Source organism: Cibotium barometz, chromosome 38 (assembly GCF_041138505.1).
Source record: "Cibotium barometz isolate CiBa-2024 chromosome 38, ASM4113850v1, whole genome shotgun sequence".
Lineage (NCBI taxonomy): Eukaryota > Viridiplantae > Streptophyta > Polypodiopsida > Cyatheales > Cibotiaceae > Cibotium > Cibotium barometz.
Genome location: NC_141083.1, coordinates 47,772,619 through 47,794,656, shown reverse-complemented (window position 1 = coordinate 47,794,656; position 22,038 = coordinate 47,772,619). Strand labels below are relative to the sequence as shown.

At 40.1% G+C, this 22,038-nt stretch overlaps 1 long non-coding RNA gene across 1 annotated transcript; it reads left to right on the top strand.

The window, feature by feature from the left end:
• The first annotated feature begins 1,135 nt into the window (after positions 1-1,135).
• LOC147616812 (uncharacterized) lies at positions 1,136-2,820 on the top strand. Its single transcript, XR_015262444.1, has 2 exons — positions 1,136-1,721; positions 2,483-2,820. It is a non-coding gene; the product is annotated as an uncharacterized LOC147616812 (long non-coding RNA).
• Positions 2,821-22,038: the final 19,218 nt, after the last annotated feature.

Below are 22,038 nucleotides of genomic sequence, written 5' to 3'. Positions count from 1 at the left end.
GAGTTACACTGTTGGCTTAGAGAGCTAGTTTATGCAGGTTTCGCGCAAACCACATCTTGACAGTGTGCGATGCACACTTCGGTATTTGAGGGCCACTGTTGATTATGCATAGTTTTATGTAGCAAGTGTACCGTTGGAGCTATATGGGTACACAAATACAGATTGGGCAGGTAGCATCTCCCTCAAACACAAGATCTACCAGTGGATTTATGTTTTCATTGGGGAGTGCTGCTAACATGGAGCAACAAGAAGCAGCCCATGAGATTTAATGTATCCCATGCATCTTTTGCGTGTTCCTTAGAGTCGATGTGATGAATAATATTTTTTCCTAGCTTTAAACCAATTAGTGACAATGCTTGTTCATCCTTTTCAATCCATTCATCATTTGGTCAAAAAGGTGCAAATATTAATATAACTAAACTTTGTGTATATATATATTTCATACATCAATATCATAGTCAAATATTAACATCTTCTTTGACTAGCCTCCATAGCTTTTTGTGCATGAGAAGGTACTTCATTTGTGTTTCCCAGGTGTGGAACCCCTCCCCTTTGAACTTCTCTATATGCGAAGTGATGATTTTTTATGTTGCCATAATGAGAAGGTCTTACCAATGAGCTTATGATGCTTCAATTGGTAGTATCTACTCTCGTACAACTTGGCAAACATGATACTTTAAACCCGATGAAATACAAGTAGTGTGTGAGCTTCCAAATTTTAATTTTTTTCTTCTAGTATCCAATTTCTACTAATACTGCACTAATGACACTGATTAGTGCTTAATCACAAATGATTCGTGGAGGCTTCAATTGAGCTGGAGGAAGCAAGCATTAAAGGGGATTTTTTCATGAGAGTGTTGCCCTTAATTAGTAGATAAGGCAAACTCAAAAATAACCAGCTTCATCAACAAAAAAAAGGCCCAAATCATCAGAAAATCGACGACTGGTTTTTTCTTCCTCTTGGCTCATGTAGTTGATCAAACACTTTGAAACTCAAGTTGTGGGTACCTTGTACTATGGTCCAAGCTCACCTAAGAGGTCTTGGGCCGATTTTGTGTGTGGTGGGAGAAAGGAGAGAAAGACCAGTGGGCGCACGTGCGCGTCCCATACACGCTCAATTAAGCTCTTATGCAGCACTCAAATGAGTTTGAAAAGAGATGTATAGATTTTTAACGGACTCCTTATAGTTTGAAGTGCAAAGCATTTGAGTCATTTTCCGAGTAAGTCAAAACGCGTAGAAAATGGACATATTGACAGAGTTGCCAGCTTGCCAGGTGGGCCGCAGGAGGCGCGATTGTCTCTCTGACTAACTCCACCGCCATAAGAAGGCGGGCGATCTGCTGGGCTGAAGCAGGCCTATCAAATTTAGGGCTTTCCACTGCAGCTAATTCCTGCTTAGGTTTCTCTCTCGTCGATCTGCAGCCTGCTTACCCTCGCTCCCGTTTCTAGCTTTCTTGCCTCTGTTATGGAGATTATAACAGCAGGTGAATTTTATGCTCCTCCGCATTCCCGGCGCAGGGAAGCAGAGGATGAAGAAGCGGGCGTTATGGCCTTGAGGAGGAGGAGGAGGTGGAGGAGAGGGCGTCTCCGGGCTACCGTGGTGATGTGGTTAGTAGACCTCATTGCCACCGCCCCCCGAAACCTCTATGATGCCTTCCGTCCACCACATTCACAAGCTCCCAAGCACCACAACGATGATGAGGAGGGGGAGGATCAAAGAGGTAAACGTCTTTAATTTCTATGTGGAGGACGGTGGGTTTTGTGTGCGTTTTTTCATCGTTTTGTGTGGGGCTCGTGGGGGTGGATGGGGAGTTGGGAAAGGAATCTAAAGGTAGATTAAGATGATGATGATCATCATCTCGTGTGGGAAGCATAAGGGAAACCTTTAGTGGTTGGAAAATCATTCTTTTAAATGCCTTCGATCCCTTAACTAGGATCTTGTCATCAAATTATGTCTTTAATTCCTGTCTCCAAAGCAAGTGTTCTCATGCCATGGAAAATTCCTCTTCAATCCAATTCTTGCCTCCAAAGCAAGTGTTCTCACGCCATCGAAAATTCGTCTTCAATCCAAAGGAGTGGTTCTCTCCCATCGGTGGGGCCTTGTATGGGGGAGAGGGAGAGGGGTATTTTTCTTGTGGGAAGCGTAAGGGAAACCTTTTGTGGTTGGAAAATCATTCATTTAAATCCCTTCAATCCCTTAACCCGCATCTTGTCATCAAATTATATCTTCAATTCTTGCTTCCAAAGGAAGTGTTCAAATTCCTCTTCAATCCAAAGGAGCTCTTCTCTCCTTGTGGGGAGGGGTATTTGAAACAGGCGTTGTTCCACTAGATGTGTGTATCTCTCCCGTTGTTCTACTCCTCTGTGCCCTCTATGTTTTAAGCTTTTGTCTTTTTGGTTTTTTTCTTCCCATCAATGCAATTTTTTTAAAAGCGCAAAAACAAGTCCCATATTTTAACCAGTGGTGAAGACGGTTTTGCAGGTTTTCATACCTACACGTGACAACTCGAGACTTATCCTACGAGGCTTTACGATCCACTTCTTAGCTACATACAACTATATGATCCGGTCTATAGCCTCGTACAACTATAAACCTATGTGTAAGTAAAGTATAGTGGGAAGCAGTCTGTTCACGTGATTCATACATACTCCTGGATCATTTGGGTTTACGGCATATTATATGGTAATAAGCTTATGTGTAAGTATGTCCCAATGATCCTTTGGGAAGTCATGTACAGGTTTTCTATGTCCCAATGATCCTTTGGGAAGTCATGTACATGTTTTCTATTGAGATAATCCATGCTCATTCTTGGATTATTATTTTGGGTTTTGGGGTTATGACATATCTTATTTGTAAAGTAGCCTTGCTCGCATCTTGTGATTTTCCAGTATAGTTTTTTTTTTCTTTTTGTGATTGTATTGTGCTGCAAATAGGAAAATGGGAAATAGGTTAAAAGAAAATCCCTCCCCAATGGTTAAAAGGTTAAAAGTCCTTTCAATATTCGAACATTAAAAAAATACTAAAATATGATGTAATATACGGCTAAGCAAATATATAAATATATACATATATATTGAAATCTTATAAATATGCTTGGGCGCTTTAACCTTTACACGGTGATACATCGCATCCCCATAGTGATGGTATAGATCGGAGCCCACACGCCCAGAAGCGCGTAAAGATTCAGCAGGCGCCATATGTCCGGTTTGCGAGGGGACCTACCACGAGTGACTAATTTTTAACAGATTCTTAAACAGTTTCCCATGGCGCATGCACCAATCGTACGAGACCGAATTACTTTCGTTCCTCCGAGGGCACATGCACCAATCGTCAGAAATACGAAATAATTTGGAAAATAAATGACACCATTAAAGTTGATGTGCATAAAAATATAAATATAAAAAGTAGAAAAGAATTCACATCATCGCCTTCTTAAACGAGAGTTCTATCAATGAATGCTTCATTGGTTGACTCCCACTCATCCAATCCTTGGAGTCTGGACACACGATACCTGAGCAAATATCAATGTCGCTCAAACCTAGCTTCTCTACCCAATAGAAGAGAAGCAGCCAAGCAGATCGTCAAGCTTGAGCACTCTCTAAGCAGCCAAGGCCCAACAATGTGTCTCACCAATAGTTATTTTTTGTCCACAAGTCTTGTGGCTTCTCCTAGAAATTTATTCTCTACTTTAAGGATATTGATAGACTGTCGAACCCTCTCTGTTTGCATGCTAGATTTCAAAGATATAACATGAGAGTTTGCAATTATGCTGTACCCACTCTACTAATGGACATTTTTCTAAATGAGTATAGGTGTCACGCTTCCACCATAGCCGAAGAGGAGATAGAGCTCTTGTTCACCACCCACAGTGGCCTGCTTGCCTACACTTATCCAGCCACCCATGGTCCTCTGACTCGGGTGCCCCCTCCAAAAGTGGCTATCGAACTTCCCATCTTTATTAGAAACTATATGTGCAGGCAAGCCATAAAGCTTGTAGAGATGTTCGATAAACAATTTAGCTAGCTCAGGAGTTTTTACCTCCTTTCTAGTAGGAATAAACTTGGCCATTTTAGTCAACCTACCTACCACCATCCAAACTGAATCATATCCTCGACTCATTTTAGGTAAACCGGTGATAAAATCCATGGAAATACTCTCCCATTTCCCTTTAGGGATATCCAATGGATGTAACAAACCTCTTACTTTGAGATTCTCATGCTTATTGATGTGGCACATCTTGCATTTCAGTACGAAGTCTTGGACGTCCTTGAACAAAATAGGCCAATAGAATTGCCTTTAAACTAGTGCATAGGTCTTTTGTACCCTAGGGAGACCAGCACTTGGACTATCGTGACTTCCAATAATAATTTGACACCGAAAGTCACCAATATATGGTACAAAAACTGTACCTTTATGAAGCAAGTACCCATCGTTGATAGAGAAGTTCCTAAACCTTTCCCCCCAATGAATTTTATCACCTCCATTTGAAACAATGTCGAATGGCCCAGTGAAGGGTCCACTCTCGAGCTTTTCGTCTCGGTACATAACCCAAGAAACCCATCTAGTCGCTCCGGACTAGAACTCCCTCTTCTTGTAGAAACCTCAGCTAATCGCTTTAGATTAGCACTCCTTTCTGACAAAGAAGGCAATGGTTGTTGGCAAGTGCGTGCGTACAACAATCCAAAACTTTGAATAAGATGGATCATGCTCACACAAACCATGTAGTGAATTATAGAACTTATTCTTGAATATGGTGAAGCTCGACTCATTCACCATTGTCATGTGACTCAACGCGGGCCACTACTGTGTTAAATTTACCTCTTTGGTAACGAAGTTGAAGGTCAATTTTGTAGGATCTCTGCCCACCTAGCTTTTCTACCTTTTGGCTCATTTCGACTTGAAAGCCATTTCTAGCTTTCATGGTCCATACAGACCTCAAAAGTAGCATGCAATTCTTCTAGGCTTTTAGGTTCTGGCCATTTGAGAATGGATTCCACCTTCTCTGGGTCCATCATAATTCCCTCAACAAACACAATATGGCCCAAATAGTGAATCTCCTTAGCAAAAAATTCACATTTGCTTTTCCTCACAAATAGTACATTTTTTAAAGTAATTCAAACACTAGATGCAAATATTGTAAGTGCTCTTTCCGTGACTTACTATAAACAAGTATATCATTTAGGAAAATTACAAATTTTTCCATGTATGGACGTAAAACATTGTCTGTCAATGTCATAAAGGTCACTGGTGCATTTGTTAGGGCAAACGGCATAACCAGGAACTCGTAATGGCCAAAGCGAGTCCTAAACAAAGTCTTGGGAACATCCTGCTCCTCTATATGGACCTGATGGTAAACTCGACCTAAAATCGATCTTTATCGGGTTCCAATGAGTTGATCAAATAACTCATCAATTATAGGCATTCTTAATTGTTATCTGATTAAGAGCATGATAGTCTATACACATCTGCATTGATCCATCTTTCTTCTTTACAAGAAAGAATGGGCGATGCCTAAGGTGAAGAACTAGGTTCAATAGAACCCTTCTTCAAATAGTTGGTCACCTATTGCTCTACCTCATGTGCTTTAGAGTGGCTAAGCCTATAGGTAGGCTTATTTATTTGTTTTTAACCAAGCAATACCTCAATGGTATGATCAACATCCCTCGATGGTGGAACACCATCTTCGCAGGTCTTCAAGAAAAACATCCATATATTCTTATATCAACAAGTTTAAAGTAATTACATACTTTTGATTTTTTAAATTTTCATTTCCGACTTTGGACTGCTTTATGGTTTGATCACAAGTAGATAAAACAAGGTTTACAAATAGTGGGACTCCACCAAAGTCATTAATGTGTTCTGTTTCAACTACGAAAACAACAACATCATCAAAACAAAGAGTACAAGAATATACCTAATCAACTTGGTTGAGCTTAATGGCATGGTACAACTCTATGGAAGAAATCAATAGTGACGCAAGTACATCATGCTCACCATGCAATGCAATGATTCCACCTCCATACATAAACTCAAAGCTGTTATGCTAGGATAATTAGAGAGATTAGGGAGAGGATTTAGAGATTTAGCTGAAATTTGATGAGGAGAGGATGTTTTTGATCTTACAAGAGCATTGCCAATAACATTTCTCTCAACCATGCATTAAAAACAAGCATTTTAGTGGGGTGTTCTTCTTTGTTTATATGCTTAAAATGATAAAAACTAAGAGATATTAAGTGTTTTAATGCGTACTTAGTGAAATCCTTTTTATCAATGAATCAAATTGCATTGAGTTCCTAAGTTAGTTCCTAAGTTTCATCAATATCTAGTCATGTTAAGTTCAATAACTAAGCAATTTAATTAGGACAGAATGTCAAATTACAAAGGAAGTATATTTTTTAATAATCATAATGGAAATGTGAGTTAAATAAAAAATAAACATGTTAAAGAAAGATTAACCTTAATTTTTGGTATTAATTGGAGTATAATTATAAATTATAAATGAATTATGAAAATTAGATCTGTTTAAGTAAATACTTCAAGAGCCATGTTAATTAATGAGTTAATGGCTATGACGTGGGTGAGTATAAATATGTTTTATGAGTATAATTTTTCTAAAGATGATTAGGAGGTGTTCACTAATGGAAATTAGGGATTTGCTTATTTTTTAGAGGGTTGTTAATTTTTTTGGTAAATATAAATAATTAGTAAATTATTAAAAAATAAAAAATAAAATTAAAATAAGTTTGAGTGATATGAAATTTCATTTGGGTAAGGTTCAATTACATAAAAGTATTTTGGAAAAATAATATCTATTTTTCTTTACGTTTATGCTGTTTATGCTGTTTCTTTACGTTTATGCTGTTTGTTTTAGAAAAATTAATAATGCTTTATCATTAAAGAATTTGGGGATGGTTTAAAAGGAAAGTAGACTTTATTTTTTATTTATTTTCACTATGTAAAAGGGATTTAGCAAAAAAAAAGGTTATGATGGTGGTTTAGTGTAAAGTGGAGTTAATTACGTGATTAGTGGAGGGTTAATAAATAGGGTTAGAGAAAGAATTCCAATGTTCTTAATGAAGCAAAAGTGTTAGTTTTTGTAAGTTCTTGAGGTTTGTAAGAGTTGATGTTAATGATATTTTATTTGTTGGTAGTTCTTTTGTAAAATGACCTAGTTGTGGGTATGTTGAAGGGTTAATAAGTGAAGGTTTAGAAGTACCTAAGTGGTAATCAATAAACAAAAAATGTTAAATTTATGGTAAAGAAAGTGTGTGTGTGTTTTGAGCATGAAAGAAATTAATTTGTTAAGTTTTTTTTTTTTGTAAAAGGAAGCTTAACCTTGAAAAAACGTAGGTTGTTATGTTAATTTGAGTAGTATGGAATGATTTCCAGTGCCCAAATTAATGTGTTTATATATACATTAGTGAAATATTAATGTGTGAAATGATAATTCATGTGACAATTGTTCTATGTTGGTTAAGTGAGTTTGATTATATTAGTTCCTTTTAGGATATAGTTTAAGGTGAGATAGGAGTGTTACTCACAAAGTACGTGGTTAGTGGAGGGGAAGCCCTTGATCTCGCTGATGTCCTTATCTTTATATTTTAAAGGGGAGTTTCCTTTATATTTAATAGTAGGGAGTATATGGAAAGTCTTGAGAAGCTACGATCTGCCTACCGTACTTGTCAAATGATATCCTAGAAAGAATTAGTAGAATCTTATCAAAGGAATAAGTGTTATGAGATGTGTTTGAAAGTAATATTTGGACTACATAAAAAATGTGATGATGTGAATTTAAATGATAATAGTTAACATATAAATTACCCTTACATAGTGTAACAACCTAATACTTGGCTGGCTAGAACCCTGTTTAGAGAGCTATTTGAGAGTAGTGTTTTCTTGGATCATTTTTAGTGCTTTTTTTGAGAGTTCTAGCAATGCTATACCAAGGGTTCATTAGTATTAGTGTTAACGATGAGGGAGTAGTTAACGAAGACTTAGACTTAACTTGAATAGCAAAACTTCCCATTAATGCAAAGTTATCTATAGTGAAAAGCTTCATTAGAGAGACCTATAGCGTCTATATTAGGTATCCAAAGAAGAACAAGAAGAGATCACTAGACACCATGGGCCACTATCCTTGCAACTCATTGACAAAGACACCATATGATTATCTAAAAATTCCATTATATTCTAAAGAAAATTTACAAGACCACATCATTACATGCTATGAGATGCTGAACACACGCAATAATACATTGAAAGCATGTGTGTACACAATGTTCTTTACTTCCATGGGCCACTATCATTATAACTCATTTACAAATACACCATATTATGATTTAAAACTTTCATTATATTCCAAAGAAAATTTACAAGACCACTGCATTACATGACAAACACTTACGGGATGTTGAACACACGCAATAATACATGAAAGCATGTATGTACTCAATGTTCTTTACTTCCATGGGCCACTATCATTGCAACTCATTTACAAAGACACCGTATTATAATCTAAAACTTTCATTATATTCCAAAGAGAATTTACAAGACCACTACATTACTACTACAGGATGTTGAACACACACAACAATACATGAAAGCATGTGTGTACACAATGTTCTTTACTTCCATGGGCCACTATCATTGCTACTTCTTCACAAAGACACCATAGAGAGATGCAAACACCTATGAGATGTTGAACACATGCAACTATACATGAAAGCATTTTGGACCTCAACTATCATCTTGGCCTTCTCTATCTACCCTAAATTTGCAATGAAGGTGGAAACATCTCCACGAAGAGGAGCCTCTTTTGCCTCTTTGTCAATGATGAAAAAACCTCTCCATATCCCAATGGCTAGCTGCTTTCATCTCTGGCATGTTCTTGTCTGCAAGGTCTACCACTATCTCTATTGTGAGCTTCTTGTAGAGCTCCTGCACTTTAGACATTGTTGTCCATGCTTTCATAAGGGGATCCAATCTAGGTTCCTTTTCTTTGAGGTGCATCAAATATTGAAGAGATTTACTTAACATACTTGCAAACGTAGTAGTATAAGAGGGATTGCTAGATGAACCCATGATAATTGAGTTTATGCCCAGCCTTATTGCAATGTGAAGATATAAGGGGAGGGTGGGATGGGATGTGTCCCTAGAAGAAGAGTACCGAAACATGGAAATATCTACTATATTTATAAGTTCTTAGAAATAAAAATAATTATTTGAAGGATAAAAATAATTATTTTAAGGTATTGTGACGTGAAAAATTGATATCTTTCATTGTCAATTTTGTGCATATTTTGATGGTTTCGCAATGGTAATAAGGTGGAAGCTTGTCTAAGAAGATTGCGGTGCCCACAATGGAATAACGGCGTGGTGATGCAGCGGCTTGGCGGCTACCCCGATAACAACATTCTATCTTCAAGTATAATGGTTTTACTTGATTTAGGGTGCACACATTGTAAATGCCACAAGTATGCTTGATAAATACTTTGGTATGGTACATAGGCTAGTGATGTGGAAAATAAAAGTGGGCCTTCATGCTCACATGGATTTTAATTGTATTATTAATATGGTATTCACCATAAGGCTACAAGTTGGGGAGTGTGGAAGGCGTGTGGAGGAGTGTGTGTAGGTGCATAATTGGGAAAGATTCTTCTAGAATGCCTACATGGAAGAGGAGAATTCCGCCATGTGTAAGTGGGATCTCCACCTACATGCCACTTAGACTTGGCTATTATCTCATCACACTCTCAAAGTCAAAAAATCTTCAATTTAATAATCAATAGAAGACTTAGCCTAAGAGGACAATTGATGGTGACATCTACCCTTATGTCACTGAAGGGTTGAAGATTTTTATGTTGTAATTTGTAACAATGGAAGAGAGGGTGATTCTCCACCTATAAAAGGAGCCCTCCTCTCCCTTTCAAATCAAGGAATGAGCCTCCTCAATTGAGCATTTTGTGTCATTGCCATTCTCTTATCTTTCAAACCCCTATTCAAACACTCTCTTTACATGTGAATGTCTCATTTAGCATTAGCTCCTCATGCTTAACCCAATTTTGGACCTCTTTGATGATTCATGATAAGTGGGATAAGGAGTTATTATCTTGGCGGGCCTGTGACTTCTCAAGGTAGCCCTTGCCTTATTGTCGCCCTCCTTTGGAGGTACCAATGGTTTTAGCGGTAATGAGCATGTGGAAAGACTTTGGGGACCATAGCTAAATCTTTACGATTGTCCGCTGAGCAATGTTAACCCTTACCCTCTAGCTTGAATCATGAAGGAGATGAAAGGCAAGAGGCTATGTGAAAATTGAGGTTTCATGCAAAGAGAGAGAAGTGCAGTTTTTGTGGTCCAATATCCAAATTTCAACCGGTAATTACTCATCACTCGGGTGTTGGTTTCTTAAATTGATCATATGGCTAGGAAGCTCTTTCTATGCTCTTTCCACTCATGTAACTAATTTCTTAATCCCTTACTTCATTGATGATCAGAATTTCTCCCAAAGTTGCTAATTTTTAGGCGAATTTTGGCAGTTTTATAGTCTTGTAGTAAAATGCTCATAACTTTTCGCTCGGTTGTCCGTTTTTGAAAGTTTTTATATGGGCGCGAAGCTCTCTTCAAGCTCTACGCACCTATATAATCCTTTTTTGCATAGTCTATATGGATTTAAAACTGCAATTCTCTGTGTATCTCTATTTTTATAGAATTTTGGCAGTTTTATAGTCTTGCAGTAAAATGCTCATAACTTTTCGCTTGGTTGCCCGTTTTTGAAAGTTTTTATATAGACGCGAAGCTCTCTTCAAGCTCTACGCATCTATATAATCCTCTCTTACACAGCCTATGTGGATTTAAAACTGCAATTCTCTGTGTATCTCTGTTTTTATAGCTTTTTGGCCATTCTTTCTTCTTAATCATGATTAATTCCTCCTAATCTCTTATCAAAAGGCAAACCCCATGTGTCTTATTATCTTGTAAGTGATTGCTATATTCATTTGCTTTAATATGTTCTGACCAAATCGCCCAATTAGAACGGATGAACCTTACCAATATTCCCTGTATGTTTTCGTTCACATAATCCTGAGTCGGAAGATTTTCTTCCAACAAAGAATCGCCCTCTTGTTTGGAGCTGCAAGACTGGCAGAAATTCTTGCTTCTCCTGAGCCTTTCATCTTTCCTTCCATGAATTATGATCTCACCTTTGATGTGTATATCTTTATCTTAACCTAGGGAGAGAAAGGGAGGTGAGGAGGCTGTGAGGTTTCATACAAGTGTGTTTTGATTCTGAGAAGTGACCGAAGTCCAAACCCCAACTTCGTGTCACAGTATCACTCAAACTTTCTTTCTCTCTTTCACTACACTCTCTCTTGTGGTCCTGAGATCTCTATCCATCTCTCGCAATTGTTAATTTAATTACCTAAATAGTCACAACAAAAGCTAAAAATAATACCATTGATATAATTTGAGTGTACAAGAGTGCATCACAATAATGTCTAAAAAATTATATTTGTTTCATTACAAGCAAGTGAAATACATCAGTAAATAAGATAAGGATGTCGTGGGTGCTGGTGGAAGAAGGAAGGTGGCTGCATGTAGGGAGCTCTACCAAATGGTGTAGGTGCAGGTGGGAATAGCATCCTTGCAAGTTCGGGACGTGGTGCTGCCCATGATGAGGGCATTGTAAAAGAACCCACGAGGACATCTATGGCATGACATGTCAATATTGGGGCTCCCTTGGAACACATGTGGCCATGACAAGGCACTTGACCTTGTTGGGCTCATGGGTATTGGGGAGGGTAGAGGATATGAGTGAGGAAAGTGTGGAGATGATGCCCCCACAGCCCTTTATTTCTCCCATCGAGCATACTCACTAAAGTCACCCTTGAAAAACTGTTGACCCAAATCTTCAGGAATGTACAAAAGTCATAGATACAAACTAAGGCACACCTCGTCTCTCTCCACACCAATGCCATGTCAATGTAGTATCTTGCATGCTCTAGCAAGGGTCCATGTATCGGCAAAGCAATCTAGGACTGCATCCCCTCGACTGGTGAACGTCTCAAGTACCACTTGACATAGTAAAAGCTCACAATTGGCATATATAAATGGACGACAATATAAAAGATAATGACTAAATAACAATTACTCAACTTCAAACTAATTGTAATGAAGTGAGTGCTTTAATTACCTTGCGAAAGGCTCACTATGATCAACAACATCTCGGATGAGATTCCCGTCCGTATCCAACGGGTATGGCAAGGTTCCCTCTTGTAGTTTCGGCTCTAGGAAGATATCGTCATCCACCTCGAAAACTAGACAATCTGAAACTACCTCACCTCCCCGCTTGTCATACTTTGGATGACTCGACATACTCTCATTGGGGTGTGTAAAGATGGCGATGACCAAAATAGTGACACACACTTGTAAGTACGCTAGGGAAATAATTGAGCTTCACTTTAATAAAAACCACTCCTTCACTCACCTCTTCTTGGCCATCTTATGACATTACATACAAGTATCACAGGAAGTGCAAGAACAAAGTCCTTTGCAAGTGAAGTTTCAAGTCCTTGCCTCTTGCACAACAATCCCCAAGTGCTCTCCGCATGTAGAGTACAAACCATAGTGCCGTCTGCATGTAGGAACTCTGCAGCACAAGTACAAAAGCTGACTCCACACATACCCCATAAAAAAATTCCATTAAGGAACCACAACCTCGTTCTTACAGAGCTCTAGATTTGTTGGAAAATCAGTCCACACCAAGCACATGCCTCCAAGACGATCAAACGCATCCATGCTTCCCCACCTCGTCCAAAGATTCCATGAATTGTTGCAATACTGCAAGATTCTTGGAACAACAAAGCATATAAGTGTATTGCAAACTATATAACAATGAAGAATAGAGAGAGTACTAGCACGGGCTAGAGATCATATCTATGTTTTCGCTTTTCCAAAAGTGCAAGATGAAGGTGATCAACGTTGGAGCTAAGAGTTAAGTGTAGAGGGTCCACCACTTGTGAATAGAAGTCTTCGTTTCGGGAAGATCAAATACATGCTATTATTGTTGAACATTCAAATAATGAACTAATGTTCAAACATGTCAAGTTCACTTACTGGATCCCAAAATGGCTGTCATCTTCTTTTGAACTCTTCGACCCTTACTCTTTGCTCTCACCATGCGAGCTCACCTGCTCAACACCCCGTGTTGTGTGGGACTCATGCTCATCGCCCCATGCGTGGGACTCTCATGCTCATCATCCTCAAAGTTGCTATCCTCAAAATCCTCATCAATGTCATCCCCTTCCCACTCTAGCCATCGTCACCTCTTTTTGGGCATTGTTGTGCTCACGGTCGTGGGGATGATGGAGGCTTCTCATTTGCTGATTTCTTTCCCTTCTTCTTCTGGGCGGCTGATTGTTGCTTGGTGATGACAGGCTTCTTGCCCTTTTTCACTCTTGCATTCAACCAACATAGGAGCTTTAAACTCCCAAAAAACAAACTTCATACTTCATACAAATGTGCTGCCTTACACAATGAAACGTACTTTGAAACTGCTCAGCCTCCTTTGGAGGAAACTCATCTATCCAACATGGGAACACTATCCAAGTGTCCTATCCCTATAGCTCATTGATCCACTCCTTGGGGTAAAATCCCATCTCCTCTATCTTGGACTACACCTATGCGTCTAAAGGGTGCTCGGGAATACATACCCAACCAATTACACACACTACTTCTCCACCACCTAATATAGAAACATTAAAATTCTCTAACAAAATGATAAAATAACAATAAGCACTTTTTCCACCACCTAATTTGATAAAATAACAATAATAGTATTGTGGCATGCTACTGCATACCTATACAAGAGGCATGCCATGCATGGCAAGTGTGGTTGTTGGTCAAGATCAAAGGTGGCACGCATTTTCCCTTTCTACCTTATGAACACCTTCTCAAAGTGATTCTTCCTTAAAGATTTGAGGACATCCGTGATACCTACCCCAGAGTCCAGTGTGGCTCTCTCGTGCATGCTAGCTATGGTGGCGGGTGAGCTCGTCTCCCACTTCGCATACAGTTGTAGTAGCATGTACTCAGTTAATTGGAACCAATACACATGATGATGTATCCACACAAAGAACTCTCGGATGGAGGAATTTGGGTGTCCCTCATATAGACAACTCACCACCTGCCAATATGTTAAGGAGCCTACATTTCCTGCATTGTGAACCAGTGTTATGTTTCTACCTATGTATAAAAATATTTTAATGCACCAAGAGAGTTAGAGATCTTACTCTCCATTTGGAATATGTGCCCGAGCAATCTTTGCTAGCTTGGAAGTAGTAAATTTCATAGCCTTTTCATCCCATCCCTAGTAGGATATCACTTTCTTGAAAAACTCTTTGTTGCCACAGTCAGGATTGGTAATTTTTACCAGCTCATGTCCCCTCTTTCTAAATAGCGCCTCCATCTCCTTCAGAGCATCTTTGTAATTATTGTCAAAAATTTATGCATTCAGAAAGTATTGTCTACTCCCTTGCTCATGCAAGCCACTGAACTTGGCTTGGTACGTGGCATCAAACTCGATTGCAATGCATTTCTATTTAAGAAACATATTTCGAAATTAAGACATGGTTTTATTGTGGTTTGAGAATGAGGCGCGTACATACCTTGAAAACCAGTTGTGAGAGGAGTACCATGGGAAGTTTTAGCCACTTTGATCTGTTAGGTACCCAATGAGTAATAGCTTTCTCGGCTCATGCATGATCCGTATCACTAAACTTTGACAACAATAATTGTGGAGGCGAAACGACCCACACACTGCATCATAAATATATCATGTGATGTTGCATTTGGCGGCACATGAATGGTAGTGACCCTAACAATTTTGCATGCATAATAAATAAGGTATATGATGACATATAAGATGTTTGTTCATTTTAATCACCAAAAAACAAAATACAATCCACTTACTTGTTTATCATGCACAACACCCAATAAGAACTCAGTCTCCTCCTCCTTAAGGAATCATACCACTCTATAAATCACCTTGAGAACCTTCTCTCTTTCAACTCGAGTGGTTTTGGGCCATTCTTGCCATGCTTTGAGTTGATGGTTGCCATCCCAGACAACAAACATCTTCCCAACCATGTGTTGTCATCCTTTCGTCTGCCTGACAATGATAGGTCGTGATTGACTGCACTTCGACGGTCAAATGGAAAAGGCTCTTGGCCAAGGAAACCCTTAGAGACAATGAACACCGCCATTGTTGACTGGTATGTTCTCTCTTTAATGTTTTTATTTAACCCTTTGATGGAATCCTCATTTGTACGGATTACTCAGTTTGCAAGGAGGTGACAAAGATCCACTCTAGGAAGGCGGTTATGATTATCAACCAAGTGGTCCTCCACCCAATTTGTGGAGATGTGTTAATCAATCACTTGTTTGAAACTCTCCTTTATGGACTCCTCTTCTTTGACAATCGTGGCACTACTACTGGAAACACGATTGTTGGTGGGTGTTGTAGGAGCAAACCTCACAACCAATAGCAATCAGGGTGTGTTGGTTACGTCGCTTGATGTGGCAACTTGTGACATGCACACTTCCTGTGATACTGCAATCTCGTCTAGATTTTTGGTGAAGCCCTTATATTGCAAATGCATCCGCGAAGGCATTTTATTTGCAGATGTAGAGGTTTGAGAACTCAAGAGTGAGAGGTATGGAGGCATTAAGGGAGATTCAAATGAGGAACAAAGAGACGTATTGAGGGAGAGGGTGTGTGAGGGGCGTTCTTGGAGAGAGCGAGTTGAGGGCAAGGGCATAGAACATGTTGAGGGGGAGGGGGAGGGCGCGTTGAGGGTGAGGGAGGGTGTGAGGTATGTTTAGGGCGAGGGTGGGTGTGAGGCACATTGAGGGGGCACAGGGAGGGTGTGAGGCGCGTTGAGGGCGAGGGTGGGTGTGAGGGGGATAGCGCTTGTGAGGGGGAGGGCTTGTTGAGGGAGAGGGCGGGTTTGAGGCCAGCTTTTCAATGTCTAACGGCTTAAAAAGTTGTTAGACAGCAAAAGCTAGCACATGCCATGTGTAATGCCCGAGCTCAAACATTACACATGGTAGCCCACCATGGACTCGGGCATTACACATGGTAGTGCCTACATGGATTGCACTCTCCACGTAGGCAATGCCACGTGTAATGCTTGAGCTCAAGCATAACACATGAAGTCGATATTAGATAAAGTGGGAAAAATCCCATTCCCATGAAAAAAGTGGGGGTATGGTAAACTCATCCAAAAGTTTGTCAAAACATATTCATGTGACATATCATTGGAAAGAGCTTGAAAAGTAGAATCTAGATCTACTTTGTCCGACAAATTTGGAGTTTGCATGTTCAAGTTATGGCCAAAACAAATTTTTTAAATACATTCCCATTTTGAGGGATTTTTTCCATTTTAATATTGACTTCATGGCACTACCTACGTAGACAACACAGTCCACGTAAGGCATGCAATGTAGGCAATGCCATGTAGTCTATAGAGCGAGAGAGAGAGAGAGAGAGAGAGAGAGAGAGAGAGAGAGAGAGATTCTCTTCATTACACTCCCTCCCCCAATGTTACAAGTTATTGTTTAAAGAATGTTTGCAAAGGACTTACCCATTTTGGGGCTTTCCACATGAGTTAGAAAGTACCTGTATGCCAAGAATGAATCACCATCACATAAGAAGTGATAATGATAGGTATTTCCATGAAAAAAATTTATAGTCTTTTATAAGTTAACTTATTTCTTAAAGTATCTTGCATAGTACAAATATGCTTAGCAATATAGGGAGCCATCACACTTATAGTCGAGAGAGAGAGATAAATGATCATCCAGCAAAAAACATACACAGCACCATACACCATAAAACTTTGGGAAATCCAGTCCCATCTTCATTACACTTCAAACAAACTCAGCAATTACACCAAAAACCAAGACTGGCTTGGATTTACTGCCAAGGGAATTCACCCTTGCGTCTGACAACCAGGCCTCTCTCCCGGTCTCTGCACTCTTCAGAGGGTGCCCCACCAGCAACCCTCCTTCACTTCCTCTGTAGCCCGGCTACTCTTTGTCAAGCTGCTACCTGCCCAGTGTCGTAGACGAGCCCCACTTGTCTCCAGCCCACACATCAACACCTCTACTGCAGCCAACACAAAACACCCAAGGCACTCTCTCTCTCTTCAGAGGGCGCCCCACCAGCAACCCTCCTTCACTGCCAACTTCCCTCTTCAGCTGTCTTCAGTCAGCTCTGCACATCCAGCTTCTCTCCACGGCACTCTTTGGTCTTCGCCCTGCATCCGGCCCATCCACCAGTGCGCCTGCTGCTTTATCCAGTTCAAAGGTGGCCTCTAGTTGACGCCAGCCCCTTCTCTTCACACAGGCGGCTCCCCTTTGCACCTGCGGGGCTGCGCTCCAGCCACGCTCACAAGGCGGCAACTTTCTTGTGCGTCTGCACACTCACCCGCCAGCAACCTATCTCTTCTACAAGGCGACTACCTTCCCTTTTCCACGCTGTCCGTATCTGCAAAATCACCCCCCGAGGCACCTCCTGCACAAGGCGGCTACCTTTCTTTTCCAAAACCACCCCAGCCCGTCGCTTCACGCGCAGGCGGCTCCCCCGCTAACCCCAGGCGGCTCCCCCGCTATTTTTTCTCCTCCCTCGCTTCAGGACGCAGGCGGCTCCCCCGCTATTTTTTCTCCTCCCTCGTATCACCCTTTTCTCACTTTTTTTCTACCTGCGCCAACCTTCTAGCATTTTCTTTCACGCTGGCAGATGCGTTGGCAGCAATACAAACCTCCAAGTGGTCTTCAAGCTGGCCACTTGGATATTATTTTTTTATTTTTTTTAAAGCCTTAAGGATGGCCACACACTAAGAGGCCCCTTGCTTCCTTATGCTTTGGGTGAACATACTGCGCCCACGACTTTCCTTCCAAAACAAGAGCTGCCCACAGCCTTCCATCAGCTGCATCATGACTTACCAAAACCCGACCATTACAGTCGATGCCATGCACTACCGATCATCATCACATTCATGCTAAAAATAGAGTGCCATCTCTGCATCCAGAATCAGCCCAGGTTGACCAACCATCATCACATTCGGGGTTCCCGTAACACTTTCACGTGCAGGCATCACCAAGAGCTCGTAAAAAAAACATAAAACCACCCACTCTGTACATCTGCCAGGGCATTCAGGGCAAAGTTTATTCGTAAACCATGCATCCCATATGTACACAAACTCAAAACACCTTTCAGATTTTTGCCTAACAACTTGCATGTCATAATAGTAGATGTCATTGACTACAATCATGCACTCTACATAAAAAAATGATGTATTGCTTGAAAAGATATATATTATGTATATTGCAGGGTCTATGATGGGGTAAATTGATCTAATAAAACTTAATGTTAGTGGGTATATCAAAACATTGTATAGAGCATTGGTTGCTACATTTATGTGAGCCTATAATGTTTGGTTATACACAGGGATATGCTCATTATATATATATATATATATATATATATATATATAAACCACATAATTTATTTTTTAAAATAAATATTTTTTCAAAAATAATAATTACTTTAAAACGTTCAAATAAAAAATGGCCAACTTATTTAAGGGTGTTACTCACCACTCGTTTAACAAGCTCCAAAGCTTACAAATTGACAAGCGAGAGTATGGTGCTGCTACTGTCAATGCAAGAGAGCTGTGCTTAGTTTTCCTCTCCTCGCCTGTGCACCCGTTTGCTGGTTGGTGTTCGCTCTGCAGAAGCCGAAGAGAGAGAGAGAGAGAGAGAGAGAGAGAGAGAGAGAGAGAGAGAGAGAGAGAGAAAGAGACAACTCTCGTCTTCTTCTCCCCACACCCACACACAGACTGCTCTGCGGATGAAGATGGTGGCTTCCCTGCTCTACACTATTGAGAGATATACAAGGGAGAGCAACAGAGCAAAAACTTGCTATGCCTGCAAATGATTTTCTCTACTCAGCTATGGCCGCTTTTTACTTCACTCTTGCCAAACCTCAATCCCCAAATAGAAATGCATAAGACCCAAGTTTGTCATCTCAAACTCATGACTCAGCATATCCATTATCTTATGGACCATCTCTTCATTATCTTATGGATCATCTCTTGAATTGTTTAAGTCATCTATATACAAGACAACCAAAACAATCTTGCCATGACTTTTAGAACATACAAGTTAGCATCAGAAGCACTTCTTATAAACCTAATCTTTTTGAAAAATTGGTCTATCATGTGATACCATGCCCTTGGGGCTTGTTTCAACCTGTACAATGCCTTCTTCAGCTTGCAAACTTTGTTTTCTGAACTGGGCATCTCAAAAACTAGTGGTTGAGGTACATATACCTCCTCCTTGAGATGGCCATTCAGAAATGCTGATTTGACATCCATGTGACAGTTTGGCCACTTTTTGTGAGCAGCCAAGGCAAGTATCGCCTTGATAGCTGTCATACAAGCTGTAGGAGCAAAGGTTTCATCAAAGTCAAAACCCTCTACCTGTGTAAATCCCTATGCAACCAACCTAGATTTGTATTTTTCAAGTGAGCCATTAGTCTTATACTTAGCTTTCCAAACCCATTTGGTACCAATTACCTTTCTGTTTGGTGGTCAGTCAACTAGCTCCTAGGTGTTGTTCTTTATGATGTTGTCATACTCAGAATGCGTCATGGCTTTCCGCTTTGGATTTGCTAAGGCTTCATCCAAGGTGGCTGGTCCCTTCACTGTTCCCATTATCTCACCCATCAAGGCCATATTGACAATGAGATCAGATGCTCTTCTTTGTTTCTCTATTCTCCTTGATATGCGTGGTCCATCTGATGAAAATTTTGGCTTCTCGGGTACTCGATTACGCTCATCAAAGAGCTGTTGTGCTCACTTTGGAAGTGGCTTTCCTTGTGGTACAGCAGTAGGCTGTTGTGATGTGTGAGAGTCTTCATCCTCTAAAAACTCCTCCTCCTTGTTGAGAGGAAATCTGACTGATGGGTTGGGCTCATGGTGGAATATTTCTCCGGCTGATGATAAAGTGGATGTACCTCCTTCCTCCACTGAGTGTGGATGTTCTCTGTAAATACCACATATCGGCTGGCCACAATCTTCTTTGCCTCTGTATGATAGAGCTAATACGGCTTCTACTCTTGACTATATCCAAGAAAGATACACTTCTTGCTTTTGGCATCTAGCTTGGTCCTAGATGCATCTGGAATATGCACAACATTCATAGCCAAATGTTTTGAAATGAGAAACTGAAGTTTTCTTACCAAAGTAGACCTCTTGAGGTGTAACATCCTTGAGTGCCTTTGTGTAGCTCTGATTGAGGACATAAATTGTTGTGTTGACTGCTTCAGCCCAAAATGTACTGGGCAAACCCTTTGCCTTCAACATGCATCGAGCCATCTCGATGACAGTTCGATTTGCGGCGTTCTATAACACCATTTTGCTAAGGTGTGTGAGTAGTAGTGAGTTGGCGCTTGATGCCATTTTCCTTGTAGGAGTAGCTGTCAAATTTTGTTGAAAGGAATTCTCCTCATCGAACTGTAGGAAACTTCTTCACCTTCTTTCCTATCTTATTTTCCACAAGCTTATGCCACTGTTTGCACTTGCCAAAAGCTTCAGCCTTATCTCGAAGGAAATAAACCCACATCTTCCTACTATAATTGTTGACTAACAACATAAAGTAAGAAGATCCCCCTCATTCAGTAGTAGACATTTTACCACAAAAATCAGTATGTACTAGCTCTAGAGGACCTTTGCCTGATTGCTGCTTTCTAGGGAAATGCCTTACGTTGTTGCTTGCTCATCATACAAGCTTCACATGGTTCTTGCAATTCTAAAAATGCAAGCAAACTACCATACCCTTTTTATGCATCTCGTTTAGCACGACAAATCCAATGTGACCAAATCTCTTGTGCCAAAGCTTGTTTGTGCTCTTATCTATAGACACTATAAGGACACTCAACTCGTAGAGATTTTTGCACCGTACTCCTTTGCCGACTAACTTGCCAACAACACATTAGGGGAAGATTGAGGTCTATAGGGGCCCTTTAAGTTGCCATATTATGATTTTAATGACTTTTTGTTAAAACGTTAAGTTTCTTTGACTTTAGATACCTTCTTGTTCTTCAAACGGCTAGAAGTTTGAGTTTCAAAGTTTCCTGGCAAAATTGAATTTCAAATCGAGCGAGCAAAACTATACCATGTGACATATCTATGGAAAGAGCTCGACGAGAAGATTCTGGATCTGTAATCTCTGACAAATTTTGAGCTCATACGTAGAAGTTATGGACGTCCGAAATTTCAAAAAACCCCCCCCCCCACTTTTTGGAAATGAAAAGTACAAAAAGGCATCTTCTAGAGAATCTTTTGACCACCTTTAATCACCCAACATTTTTGTATACATGGCATCACACGATTGGCTCTTTTCCTTAATAACCTTTTAATCACATGGCATCTTAAAGGGCCCCTATAGACCTCAACCTTCCCCTAATGTCTATAATTTCTGCTTTAGTTTTCTTGTAGTTTTTTTCAAGCCCATGATTTATCATCACAGCAACAGATATAATAGATTTCTCTTTATCTGGGGTACATAGAGCACATCTGATAGCTTCTTCTCTTCATCTGTAGTAGCTGCCACAAAAGATATGGTTCCAGACCCTTCAATTGAACATTTAAAATTATTCCGAACAACAACACTGATGGGTTCCTATAGAGACTTCAAGGAACTATACCAGCCCTTCTTACTGGTCATGTATCGGGATGCTCCACTATCCAAAATCCATGGGTCATCAACTGGAGCCTGATCAGATGAACATACCTCTTCAATGGTGGCCCAAAGTTCAAGCTCAGTCTCAACATTGTTATGACTGACTCCTTTCCCTTCCAGGAAGACTTCAAGGTATCGTTCTTCTTGTCAGCTTGCTTCTTTCTACAGTCTTTGACAGCGTGACCCTTCTTGTCGCAGTAATAACAGCTCCCTTGAAACTTCTTCTTCTCATTAA